The sequence below is a fragment of the Mustela lutreola genome, chromosome X (assembly GCF_030435805.1).
Source record: "Mustela lutreola isolate mMusLut2 chromosome X, mMusLut2.pri, whole genome shotgun sequence".
Classification (NCBI taxonomy): domain Eukaryota; kingdom Metazoa; phylum Chordata; class Mammalia; order Carnivora; family Mustelidae; genus Mustela; species Mustela lutreola.
This window is the reverse complement of record NC_081308.1, coordinates 95,261,226-95,273,390: the sequence shown is the minus strand read 5'-3', so window position 1 is coordinate 95,273,390 and position 12,165 is coordinate 95,261,226.

Sequence of the window (12,165 nt, the reverse complement as noted above, 5' to 3'; positions counted from 1 at the left end):
TCTTCCTGCTGGTCCCTTTCTAAGGCTTTCCCTTCGTCTTGCCCATGGTTTATGCTTGTAGAGTACTTTGGAGTTTACAAAGCACTTCCCAATAACAGGATCCCTACCATACCATCTCTGTGAATTAGACAAGGAAAATATCATTATTCATATTTTACGCATGAGGAAACAGATTCAGCAAGATTAAGTGGTTTTGCTTGACATTATAGGCTAAGAAGTGGCACATCAGGAACTGGGACCCAGATCTTCGGGTTTCCAGGCCAAAGTTCCTTTTTAAAATTACATCTTGGAGAAACATTTCAAACTCATCTATCTATCTCCATGTTGGAGGTAAATGGCTTTGTGCCTTCACTAAGTTGAAATTGTTAATTAAAATATTTCAAGAAAGTATTTTCACTTAGATGCATACATTTATGTACAACTCACAAGCTAGTGGGCAAAAACAAGTCAAAGACTTTAGGGCCTCAGTTTCCAGTCAGCAGACATAATTATTCCTTTGCTTCTGTTGCCAGCTGTCATAATCATAATTTTTTTTAAAGATTTTATTTATTCATTTGACAGACAGAGATCACAAGTAGTCAGAGAGGCAGGCAGAGGGAGAGGAAGGGAAGCAGGATCCCGGCTGAGCAGAGAGTCCGATGCGGGGCTGGATCCCAGGACCCTGGGATCATGACCTGAGCCAAAGGCAGAGGCCTTAACCCACTGAGCCACCCAGGAGCCCCTCATAATCATAATTTGAAATGAAGGTAGAGCAAGGACACTCCAAAGAGGGCTTATTTGCATTTCCTGGGGTGATAATCTTGTGGATGTTCCCCCCCACATGCTAGATCTGCATCCTCTAAGTCATGAGAATGAATCATTGTTTGCCACCAAGGGAGGAAACCTATCTCCCACACAGCAGCCTGGGCAGTCCCGGGAGTGTACAGGTGGATACAAGCAAAAGAAGCTGGTGAATGGAACCGGCAAAAAGCTCCGTTCTGGAGTCAGACAGATCCAGCTGGAAAATCTTGGGGAATGACTCCATATCAATGACCCACCTGTCAAATAGTTGGAGAGGTGTGAGAACAAAATGCAGTGGAACAAGTGCCATAGGCAGAGTGAGGCTCCATACACAATAGGTATTATTATTTGAGAAAAGCGACAACTGTCTTCATGGGTCTTTGTCCATTAAAGTCAGAACTCCTTTATTGCTAGTAGGACCTCAACATCGAGCGAACACAGAGAAAGAGATTTCTGTGCTCCAGGATAGGAGAGATCAAGCACTGATTGATGGGAGGTAGGCATGATAAATAAATAGAGATGAGGAATTCTCTGTAACTACTGAGACCAGCAGGGAACAGAGAAAAGATGAGGATCCATCCAAAGAGGATGATGAAGAGGCCATTTAGGATTGCGCAGGGAAGTGTGACACAGATTCTTGCTATACCCATGGTTATTGGGACAGGTTGAGAGTACATGCCTGCTAGCGGTTTTGTAAGAATGTACATGACTTACTCGGAAGGGAAGTTTGGGGTCCTTTACACAAGTTCCTGTTTATCAAAAGACCTAGCAAAGAACTCCATTCAGAATATATCAGAGATACCTGGATCTTCCATTCAGCCAAGGACTCCTGTTCTGATTTGATACTAGAGACTATCCTTGTTTGACTATCCTTTGCCAAGCACAGAGAAGTTGAGTCATAACAATGCTCAGAGCCAAGTTGTGGGAAAATGGTGAAGGAGATGAAATCTGCCTCCAACACGCTTCTAGTCTCTCGGTGTTGCACGCTTTCCTTTGCACTTCTAATAACTGGACATCAAAATCCCTGCCTTTCCCAACTGGGGAAAAAGTGACCTGACCCCCTCGTTTACAAGAAAGTGCCTTTGTGTGTTTCTCTTAGCAAAAGGAAGATTAGTGGGCGGAGACAACACTAAGGCCAGTGAAATGGGTCACTGTTGCTATATAGAAGTTTAGGCATTCTGGGAAGTAAAAATACCTTGGGTGCCCTCAAATTATTCAGTTCTCTCTCCACAGATAATTTTGTCCCTGATAACCACGTCACACAAGACAAATATGCGGAATGATCTGTGTGATGCCAAGCACCTAAAACTGAAAATGAAATTCAAAGTATGATGCAACTGATGAATCATTGAACACTGCTTCTGAAACTAATGATGTATCTAGTATATGCTGGCTAATTGAATTTAATTTGAAGAATTAGAGGTATGAGACTATTCTAGGGGGTGGACAGTTCCAGGTTGCTCCCTGAAGCTTTTTCTTTCCTATTGTGGTAAGAACCTTTAACGGGAGATATACCCTCTTGACACATTTTTAAGTGTACCATACAGTGTTGTTAACTAGAGGCACAATGTTGTAAAGAGGATATCTGGAATTGAGTCATCCTGATAACTGAAACTTTATATCCACTGAATAGCACACCTCCTTTGCCCCTCCTCCCCAGTCCCCAGCAACCACCACTCTATTCACTGCTTCTATGAGTTTGGCCATTTTAGATACCTTATGTAAGTGAAATCATGTGGTATTTGTCCTTCTGTGACTGGCTTATTTCACTTTGAGTAATGTCCCCCCAAATTCATCTACATCCCATATGGCAGGATTTCCTTTATTTTTTAAGGGTGAATAATAGTCCACTTTATGGGGGTGACTGGGTGGTTCAGTCGGTTAAGCAGCTGCCTTCGGCTCGGGTCATGATCCCAAAGCCCTGGGATCAAGCTCTGCATCAGGCTCCCTGCTCAGCGGGGAGTCGGCTGCTCCCTCTTGCTCTGCCTGCTCCTCCCCCTGCTTGTGCTCTCTCTCTCTCTCAAATAAATAAATAAAATCTTAAAAAAATAGTCTACTGTGTGTATAGTTCATCCATCCATTAATGGACATTTAGGTTGTTTCCACATTTTGGTTAAAGTGAATGATACTGCAATGGACATGGGAGCACAAGAATTTCTTCAAGATTGTGATTTCAATTCTTTCTGATAAACACCCAGAAGCAGGATTACTGTAAATTTTTAAGGAAATGCCATATTGGTTCCCAGAGCAGTGGTACAATTTATACTCCCACCAACAGTGTACAAGGGTTCCAGTTTCTCCACATTCTCATCAACACTTTTTATCTTTTGGTTTGGTTTGGTATGGTTTTCATTTTCATTTTGGCTTGGTAATAGCCATCCCAACAGGTATCAGGTGATAGTTCATTGTGGTTTTGATCTGCATTTCTCTGATGATTAGTGACATTGAGCATCTTTTTATTTACTTGTTGGCCATTTGCATGTCGTCTTTGGTGAAATGTCTACTCAGGTCCTTTGCCCATTTTATAAAATTAGGTGTTGTTGTTTTTTGCTCTTGAGTTGTAGGAGTTCCTTACGTATTTTGGATATTAACCCCTTATCAGATACAGAATTCAGAAATATTTCCTCCTATTCTCTAAGTTGCCTTTTCACTCTATTGTTTCCTGTGCAGAAGCCTCTTAGTTTGATTCAGTCCCATCTATCTGTTTTTGTTGCCTCTGTTTTTGGTATTATATACAAGAAATAATTGCCAAGACCAACATCCTGAAGCTCTTCCTCCATGTTTTCATTCTAAGAGTTACCTAGTTTCAGGCCTTATGTTTAAGTCTTTCATCCATTCTGAGCTGATTTTTAGGCATGAAGCATGATAAGGATCCAATTTCTTTTGCATCTGGATATCCAATTTTACCAATGCCATTTGTTGAAGAGACTGTTCTTTCCTCATTGTGTATTCTAGACACCCTTGTTGAAGATCAGTTCACCATACATTCATGAGTTTATTTCTGGACTCTCTGTTCTGTTCCATTGATCTCTATGTCTCTCTTCATGCCAGTGCTATACTGTTTTAATTACTGTAGTTTTGTAATATAGTTTGAAGTTAGAAAGTGTGATGCCTCCAGCTTTTGTTCTAGGCCTTTGTGATTCCATATGAATTTTTGGATTGTTTTTTCTAGTTCTGTAAAAAATACCATTGGGATTTGAATCTGTAGATAACTTTGGGTATATGGACATTTTAACAATATTGAGTCTCCTAATTCATAAACATGGGATGTCTTTCCATTTATTTATGTCTTTTTAAATTTCTTTCTTTAATGACTTGTAGCTTTCAATGTATATATCTTCGACTTCTTGGGTTAAGTTTATTACTAACGCTTTTATTCTTTTCGTTGTTACTGTACATGTTTTTTTTCCCTTAAATTCCTTTTGGAATTGTTAGGTGTTGAAATGCAACCAATCTCCATATATTGATTACGTATACTTCAGTTTTACGGAATTTGTTTATTAGTTCTGACAGTTTGGGAGGAATCCTTAGGGTTTTCTAAATACAAAATCATATCATCTGCAAACAGAAAAAATTTTGCTTCCTCCCTTCCAATTCAGAAGTCTTTTTTTTTCTCTTGCCTAATTGCTCTGACTAGGCTTACCTGTATTATGTTGAATAAAAGTGGTGAGAGTGGGCATACTTGCCTTGTTCCTGATCTTAGAAGAAAAGCCTTCCATTTTTTACCACTGAGTATGATGTCAGCTATGGACTTTTCATATATGTCTTCTATTATGTTGAGATGATGTCCCTCTTTTTTCCAGCTTTACTGAAGTATAATCTGAAGTAAATTTTATCTATTTAAGGTATAAAATATTATGTTTTGATATATGTATACTTTGTGAAATTATTACCACAATAAAGCTAATTAAAACATCAATTAGGATGCCTACTGTGTCAGTCAGTACAGCATGTGACTCTTGATCTTGGGGTGATGAGTTTAAGCCCCACCCCATGTTGGGTAGAGAGGTTACTTAAAATAAGTCTATCACCACACACAGTTATTTTTTTGTTTCTGTGTGATGAGAACACTTAAGATCTACTCTCTTAACAAATGTCAAGAATTATTAACTATACTCACCATACTATATATTACATGGCCAGAACTTATTCCTCCTGCATAACTGAAATTTCATACCCATTTATTCCTAGTTTGTGAGGAGATTTTTTAATCATGAAAGGATTTTGAATTTTGTTAAATTTTGTTAAATGTGTTTTTTCTGTATCGATTGAGATGATCATGGGATTTTTATCTTTCATTCTTTTAAATTTTTCTTCCAATTTTTTATTTAAATTCCAGTTAGCTAACATATAGTGTAATATTAGTTTCAAGCGTAGGATTTAGTGATTCATCACCTACATACAACACCTGGTGCTCATCACAACAGGTGCCCTCCTTAATACTCATCACCCATTTAACCCATCCCCCTACGCACCCACCTCCCCTCTAGCAGCCCGCAGTTTGTTCTACAGTTAAGAGTCTGTTTTATAGTTTGTCTCTCTCTTTTTTTCCCACCTGTGTTTATCTGCTACGTTTCTTAAATTCCACATATGAGTGAAATCATATGGTATTTGTCTTTCTCTGACTGACTTATTTCATTTAGTATAATACTCTCTAGCTCTATCCATGTCATTGTAAATGACAATTTTCATTCTTTTGATGGCTGAGTAATGTTCCATTGTGTGTATATATACCACCTCTTCCTATCCATTCATCAATTTTTAAATATGATATATAGCATGAATTGATTTGTATGTGTTGAATCAACTTGGTATCTCAGGAATAAATCCCAATTTATCATGGTATATGATCCTTTTAATGTGTTGTTGAATTCAGTGGGCTAGTATTTTGTTGAGGGTTTTTGCATCTATGCTCATCAGGGATATTGGCCTGTAGTTTTCTTTTCTTGTAGTATCTTTGTCTAGCTTTGATACCAGGGAAATGCTGGCTTTATAACATGAATTTGGAAGTGATTCCTCCTCTTAAATTTTTTGACAGACTTGGAGAAGGATTGGCATTAATTTTTCTTTAAATCTTTCATAGAATTCATCTGTAAAACCAACTTGTCCTGGGCTTTTCGGTTGTCGTTGTAAGGTTTTCAGTTACTGATTCAATCTCTTTACTAGTTAGCAGTCTGTTCAGATTTTCTATCTTTTCATGAATCAGCCTTAGTAAGGTGTATGTTTCTAGGAATTTAGTTGATTTTTCTATGTTATCCAATTTGTTGACATATAAATGCTCACAGTGCTCTATTGTGATCCTTTTTATTTTTGTTGTATCAGTTGTAATGCCTTGTTTTTCATTTCCTACTTTATTTGAGTTCTGTTTTGTTCTTAGTTTAGCTAAAATTTGTCAATTTTATCTTCTAAAAAACAACTCTTAGTTTCATTTATTTTTTCTACTGTGCTTATACTCTCCATTTTGTTTATTTCTGCTCAGATCTTTATTATTTCCTTCCCTCTGTTAATTTCAGGCTTGGTTTGTCTTCTATTTTTAGTTCTTTGAAGTATAAAGTTAGATTGTTTATTTGAATTAATCTTTTTTATTATAGTCACTCATCACTAAAACTTTCCTCTTAATATTGCTTTCACTACATCTAATACGTTGTTACATTGTGTTTTCCTTTTCATTTGTCTCAAGATACTTTCTAATTTACCACTTGATTTATTCTTTGACTTATTTGTTGTTCAGCAATCATTCCATGAATCTTGTGTTTTTAGAATAAACCTTTCTTATGAGCATATTATAATGAGCCTCTACTCAAAGTAGAATACCAAGAAATAATCTAGTCAGTGAAGGTTTCCAGTTTGTTGGGGTCCTGTTTATTAAGCTTTACTATAATCCCAAAATACAGAAAGGATTTAAAATAATCTGACCCTATAAAAATAGAACATAAAACCTAACCCTATTTAATCTTGCTTTTCTCTGATTTATTGTCATGCTTCCTGCCTATGAAGTTTCCACAAGATTTATTAACTAGTCTCTCTATTTTCATAAAGGTTTAACATTTCCTATAATACAAGTGTAAAAAAAGGTGTGGTCCCTGTCCTCTAAGAACTGGAAGGAACTAAGTATTTAATTGATCATGGATTTCAATTACTGCTGTATGTATATTAGTATAAGTTCTTTGGAGGGCCAGGTGGCAAAATCAAAATTTTGAACAATTACATGTGGAAAAAAGTTTTCCCAAGCAATCTTCTTAATTTCATAACTGGAAAAATAGGAGGACTGGTTTTCCTCCTGATTAGATAGATGAGTTATTTCTATGGACTTTTTTGTTGTTGTTGTTTCAGGGCCCAATTTCTTGATCTACAAAATCAGGTAGTAATTTTTTAACATACGTTTCCTTGCAAAACTGGGAAAGACTGAAGGCTTGTGGGGATAGTGCTACATAATCCATGGCTTTCAGATATTGATGCTGAAGGCAATACATGGTGAATATGGGAAATGTAGCCCCTTTGAAAGTTAAGTTATTAAAGAAATAGAAAAGGATTAATTTAAGACTTTTTGCAGCATGCAAGTTAAAATAGCAAAAATAATTAACAAAAGTATATACATGAAATATATAACTTTCAAATCAGCAGAGAGAAAAATGAAATTTTAAAAAGTTTAACCCAAAAGACCTCAAGAAAGAGAGAGGAGAGGGGTCACTTGGGTGGCTCAGTCAGCTAAGCATCTGCCTTTGGCTCAGGTCATGATCCCAGCATCCTGGGACTCAGTCTCACATGAGGCCCCTTGCTCAGTAGGGAGCCTACTTCTTCCTCTGCCTGCCACTCCCCCTGCTTGTGCTCTCTCCCTTTCTCTGACAAATAAACAAATAAAAATCTTTTATAAAGAGAGATAGAGGAAAATGAAACCGTAAAAGAGACAAAGAAAAAGCGCATAATAAGATGGTAGGGATAGATCCAAATATTATCAGTAATCACTCTAAATATAAATGGACTAAAGTCCTCAGTTAAAATTTCAAGGATTGTCAGAATGAATAAAAGAACAAACTCCAGTTATATACTTTCTATAAGAGAATACCTTCATATATATTTTAATGTAAGAACACAGAAAGACTAATGGTAAAAGGACAAATACATACATACATATGTGTGTGTATATATATATATATATATATATATATATAGAGAGAGAGAGAGAGAGAGAGAGGGGTAATAATTTCACAAAGTACACATATATCAAAACATAATATTTTATACCTTAAATACATACAATTTACTTTCGATTATACTTCAGTAAAGCTGGAAAAAAGAGGGACATCATCTCAACATAATAGAAGACATCAAGATCTCTGCTCAGCAAGGAGCCTGCTTTGCCCCCCAACCCTGCTCCCCACCTGCCTCTCTGCCTACTTGTGATCTCTGTCTGTCAAATAAATAAATCAAATCTGAAAAAAAAAGCAGTCCCTCCGTTAACTGGGAATGGGTAAATTAGTATAGGAAGATAGGATGAAGGGCATCTCTACCAATAAGTACAGCAGACATTATATCCTTAAAGTATTTTCTTGAAGTATTCCCTTTAAGATCAGAAACAAGAGAATGATGCCCCCTAGAATAACTTCTGTTCATCATTATACTAAAGGTTCCAACCTGTGCAATGAAACAAGAAAAAAAAAAGGATTAGAAAAAATAGAAATAAATGGTAATTATTTGAAGTTTGTGCATATATTTTGTGGCACTCATACCTCAATAAAAGAGTTTTTTAAAGATTTTATTTATTTGTCTGCCAGAGAGAGGCGGGACACAAGCAAAGGGAGCAGCAGGCAGAAGGAGAAGCAGGCAGAGCGAGATGAAGGCTCCCTACTGAACAAGGAGCCTTATGCGGGACTTGATCGAAGGACCCTGGGATCATGTTCCGAGCTGAACACAGATGCTTAACGGAATGAACCACCCAGGCATCCCAATAAAGCAGTTTTAAAAAACATTTTTGTCTTGATCCTGGCCTAACCTAAGCCAACTGGTTTTATGTAATTTGAACTGACGCCTCCAATAATGAGGTACAAGTGATCCTATGACAAGAAGACCACAGCCCAGGCACTTTCACCCATATGCCTCCCTCTTTGGGAAAATGGCCCGGGTTGAAGTTAACTACATGTTGTAGGGATAACAACTGCTGGTAATCAGGAGTACCTTTAAGGTGGGGGCTGGGGGGTGTCTCTGCACCTGTAATGATATAGCACACACTGTGCATCATAATGCTGTTGAAGTGAAGCTAAAAGCTCAGTTTTTCAGGTGAAATGTTGTTGTTCTAGAAAAGGTAGAATTTTCACATACATGGTGTCCCATTGAGTAGATGCCCAATCACATATGTATGGGAGCAGCCAAGGCCCCACCATAAGAAATCCTCTGACTTGGGAGCTTTACTGTCATTAGTCGACTGCACCTGATTGAGACAAGTGAAACAGACACACGCAGATGCCTCTAGTCAGGAACCCTGGCAAAGGGCTGGAATATTCTAATGCAGGGGAAATAGAGGATAACTATAGGCTGAAAATATAACCTGGTAGAAGTATTGACTCTTCCACAGTAGTCTATATAAACCTTGAGTACAGGGACTTATGGAGGCCCCACATCTGCCACAATGGCATCCCATGATCCAGCCCCTGGAGCCCTTGCACTCTGATCAAAAATTGATCTGGAAGGTCCAACAGACTAATTTACCCATTACCAACCCTCCAACCCACTCCTGAAACCATTATTTGATTGATCATAAACATTGTCCCTGTTTTGTAATCCTAATACTATCTTGGTTACAGGGAATACCCTTACCAGAAGGCCATCACAATTGGCAGTCCAGTGTGATGATTAAGAGACTGGGCTTTGGAGCTTGACAGCAGTTGTTTGAATCTAAGCTCTCTCCTTTATCCTATCTCCTGAGCTATCTCCTAAGCTGTGATCTTGGATGAGCCACTTAACTTTCCTAAGCCTGGTTTCCTCATCTGTAAAATGCAGACAACAATAGTCCCACCCTCATAGAGTTGCATATAATAGTATGTGTAAGGCACACTTTATTGCATGTTTGATTTTTTGGCAAATAATATATGGATATATTTTCATTATAAAAAAATTAGAAAAGTTAAAATATACATAGCAGATGCACACAAATGTGTATCTAAATATTTATGGCAACATTATTCATGATAGCTAAAAAGGGAAAATAACCCAAATGCCAATCAAGTGATGAATGAATAAAAAGTGGTATATCTATAAAATGGAATATTATTTAGCAATATAAGTAAATTACATACTGATTCATAGATAAGACATGAAGACATTAGGCTAAGTGAAAGAAGCTGGTAATGAAGGACCACATATTATATAATTCTATTCATATGAAATGTTTCAAATAGCCAAGCCCATAGAGACTGGAAATAGGGAGTGACTGCTAACAGACAGAGTTTCTTCTTGAGGTGATGATAATATTCTGAAATCAGTGGTGAATATACTAAAAACCATTGAATTGCACACTGACATGTGTGAACTGTACTTTATGTGAACTATATCTCAATAAAGCTGTACTTTATGTGAACTATATCTCAATAAAGCTGTTATAAAAAGCATATAATGTAAATGTCCCTTTCCCTCCTTTTTGTAGGACCTCTAATAGTTATCACCTCAGATCCTTTAAATGAGATTTCATCCATATGGGTACATATACAAATATATGGTTTTTATTTTATTTTAGAATAACATCGTGCATTCGTTCTGTAACTTGCTTTATTTATTTACCAATGGCACTCAAATTCTTTTCATGTCAGGACACATAGCTCTACCTCATTCACTTAATTGCTGAATTACAGCTCAGCGTAATGAGGATGATGGATGAATCATGGTGTATTCACCAGCCTTCTTTGCTGGACACTTAGATTATGTCCAATTTTTTGCTATTTTAAATAAGGTTTCAGCAACATCTGTGTACATGCCTATTTGTGCACACAGAAAGTAATTTTTTCTAGGAAAAATACAGTACTTCTAAAAGACTTGCTGTATTGAAGAGTGAAGTACATTAAAATTTCTTTCAGTTCTGCCAAATTGGCCTCCAAATGGGTAATATCAAATTACATATGAATAAGCAGTTTATAAGAATATAAATTTCTCCTCACCCATTGTCCATTTTGGAAATGAGTGATGGTTTCTCATCCTTGACTTGCGAGTTCTCTATGTATCCTGGACACAAGTTATTTCTTAGATATATGATTTGCTAAGATTTTTTTCCCATTCTCTTAAGAATGTTATTTTGAGGGGGGCTTCGCTGGCTCAGTTGGTGGAGCATGTGACTTCATCTTGGGGTTGTAGGTTCAAGCCTCATGTTGGGTGTAGAGACTACTTTAAACAAATAAAATCTTCTTAAAAAGGACTGTTTTTTGAAAAGCAGAAGTCTTAAATTTTGATGAAGATTAATTTACTAATCTGTTCTATTTGGGATCATGTCTTTGGTGCTGTATCCAGAAACTCTTCGCCTAACCCAAGATCACAAAGATTTTCTCTTATGTCTTCTTTTATAAAGCTTATATGTTTAGATTTTACATTTAGGTTTGTGATACACTCTTAATTTTTGTATATGGTTTGAACTTCATGTTTTGCAAGTAATATCCTATTATTTCAGTACCCTCGGTTGAAAAGACTACCCTTTGTCCCTGTAATGGCCTTTGCACCTTTGTAAAAAATATGTATATCTATATATACACATATATATACGTATATAATAAAATAGATATATAAATATATGTACATATGTATGTATATATACGTATATATATGTATTTATACATATATATAGGTAGCTAATATATATATATATATTATTATACCTATATATAGGTATATATATGTTGTATATGTATTTATACCTATATATATATACATACCTATATATATATATATTAGGTAGCTAATATATATATATTATTATTATACCTATATATAAGTATATATACATATGTATATGTATTTATACCTATATATGTAGGTAGCTAATATATATATTATTATTATACCTATATATATATTAGCTACCTACATATATAGGTATAAATACATATACATACGTATATATACCTATATATGTACATATATTTACATATCTATTTATTTTTTTATATATATCTATTTGTTATTTTATTTATTTATTATCTATTATTAGGTATAATAATAATATATATATATTAGCTACCTACATATATATAGGTATAATAATACATATACATACATATGTATATGTGTGTGTATATATATATATATATATATATATATATATATATATTAGCTACCTATAAACATGTGGGCTCTAGATCTGGACTCATTCTGTTACATTGCTCTATCTTTCTTTATTCCAATACC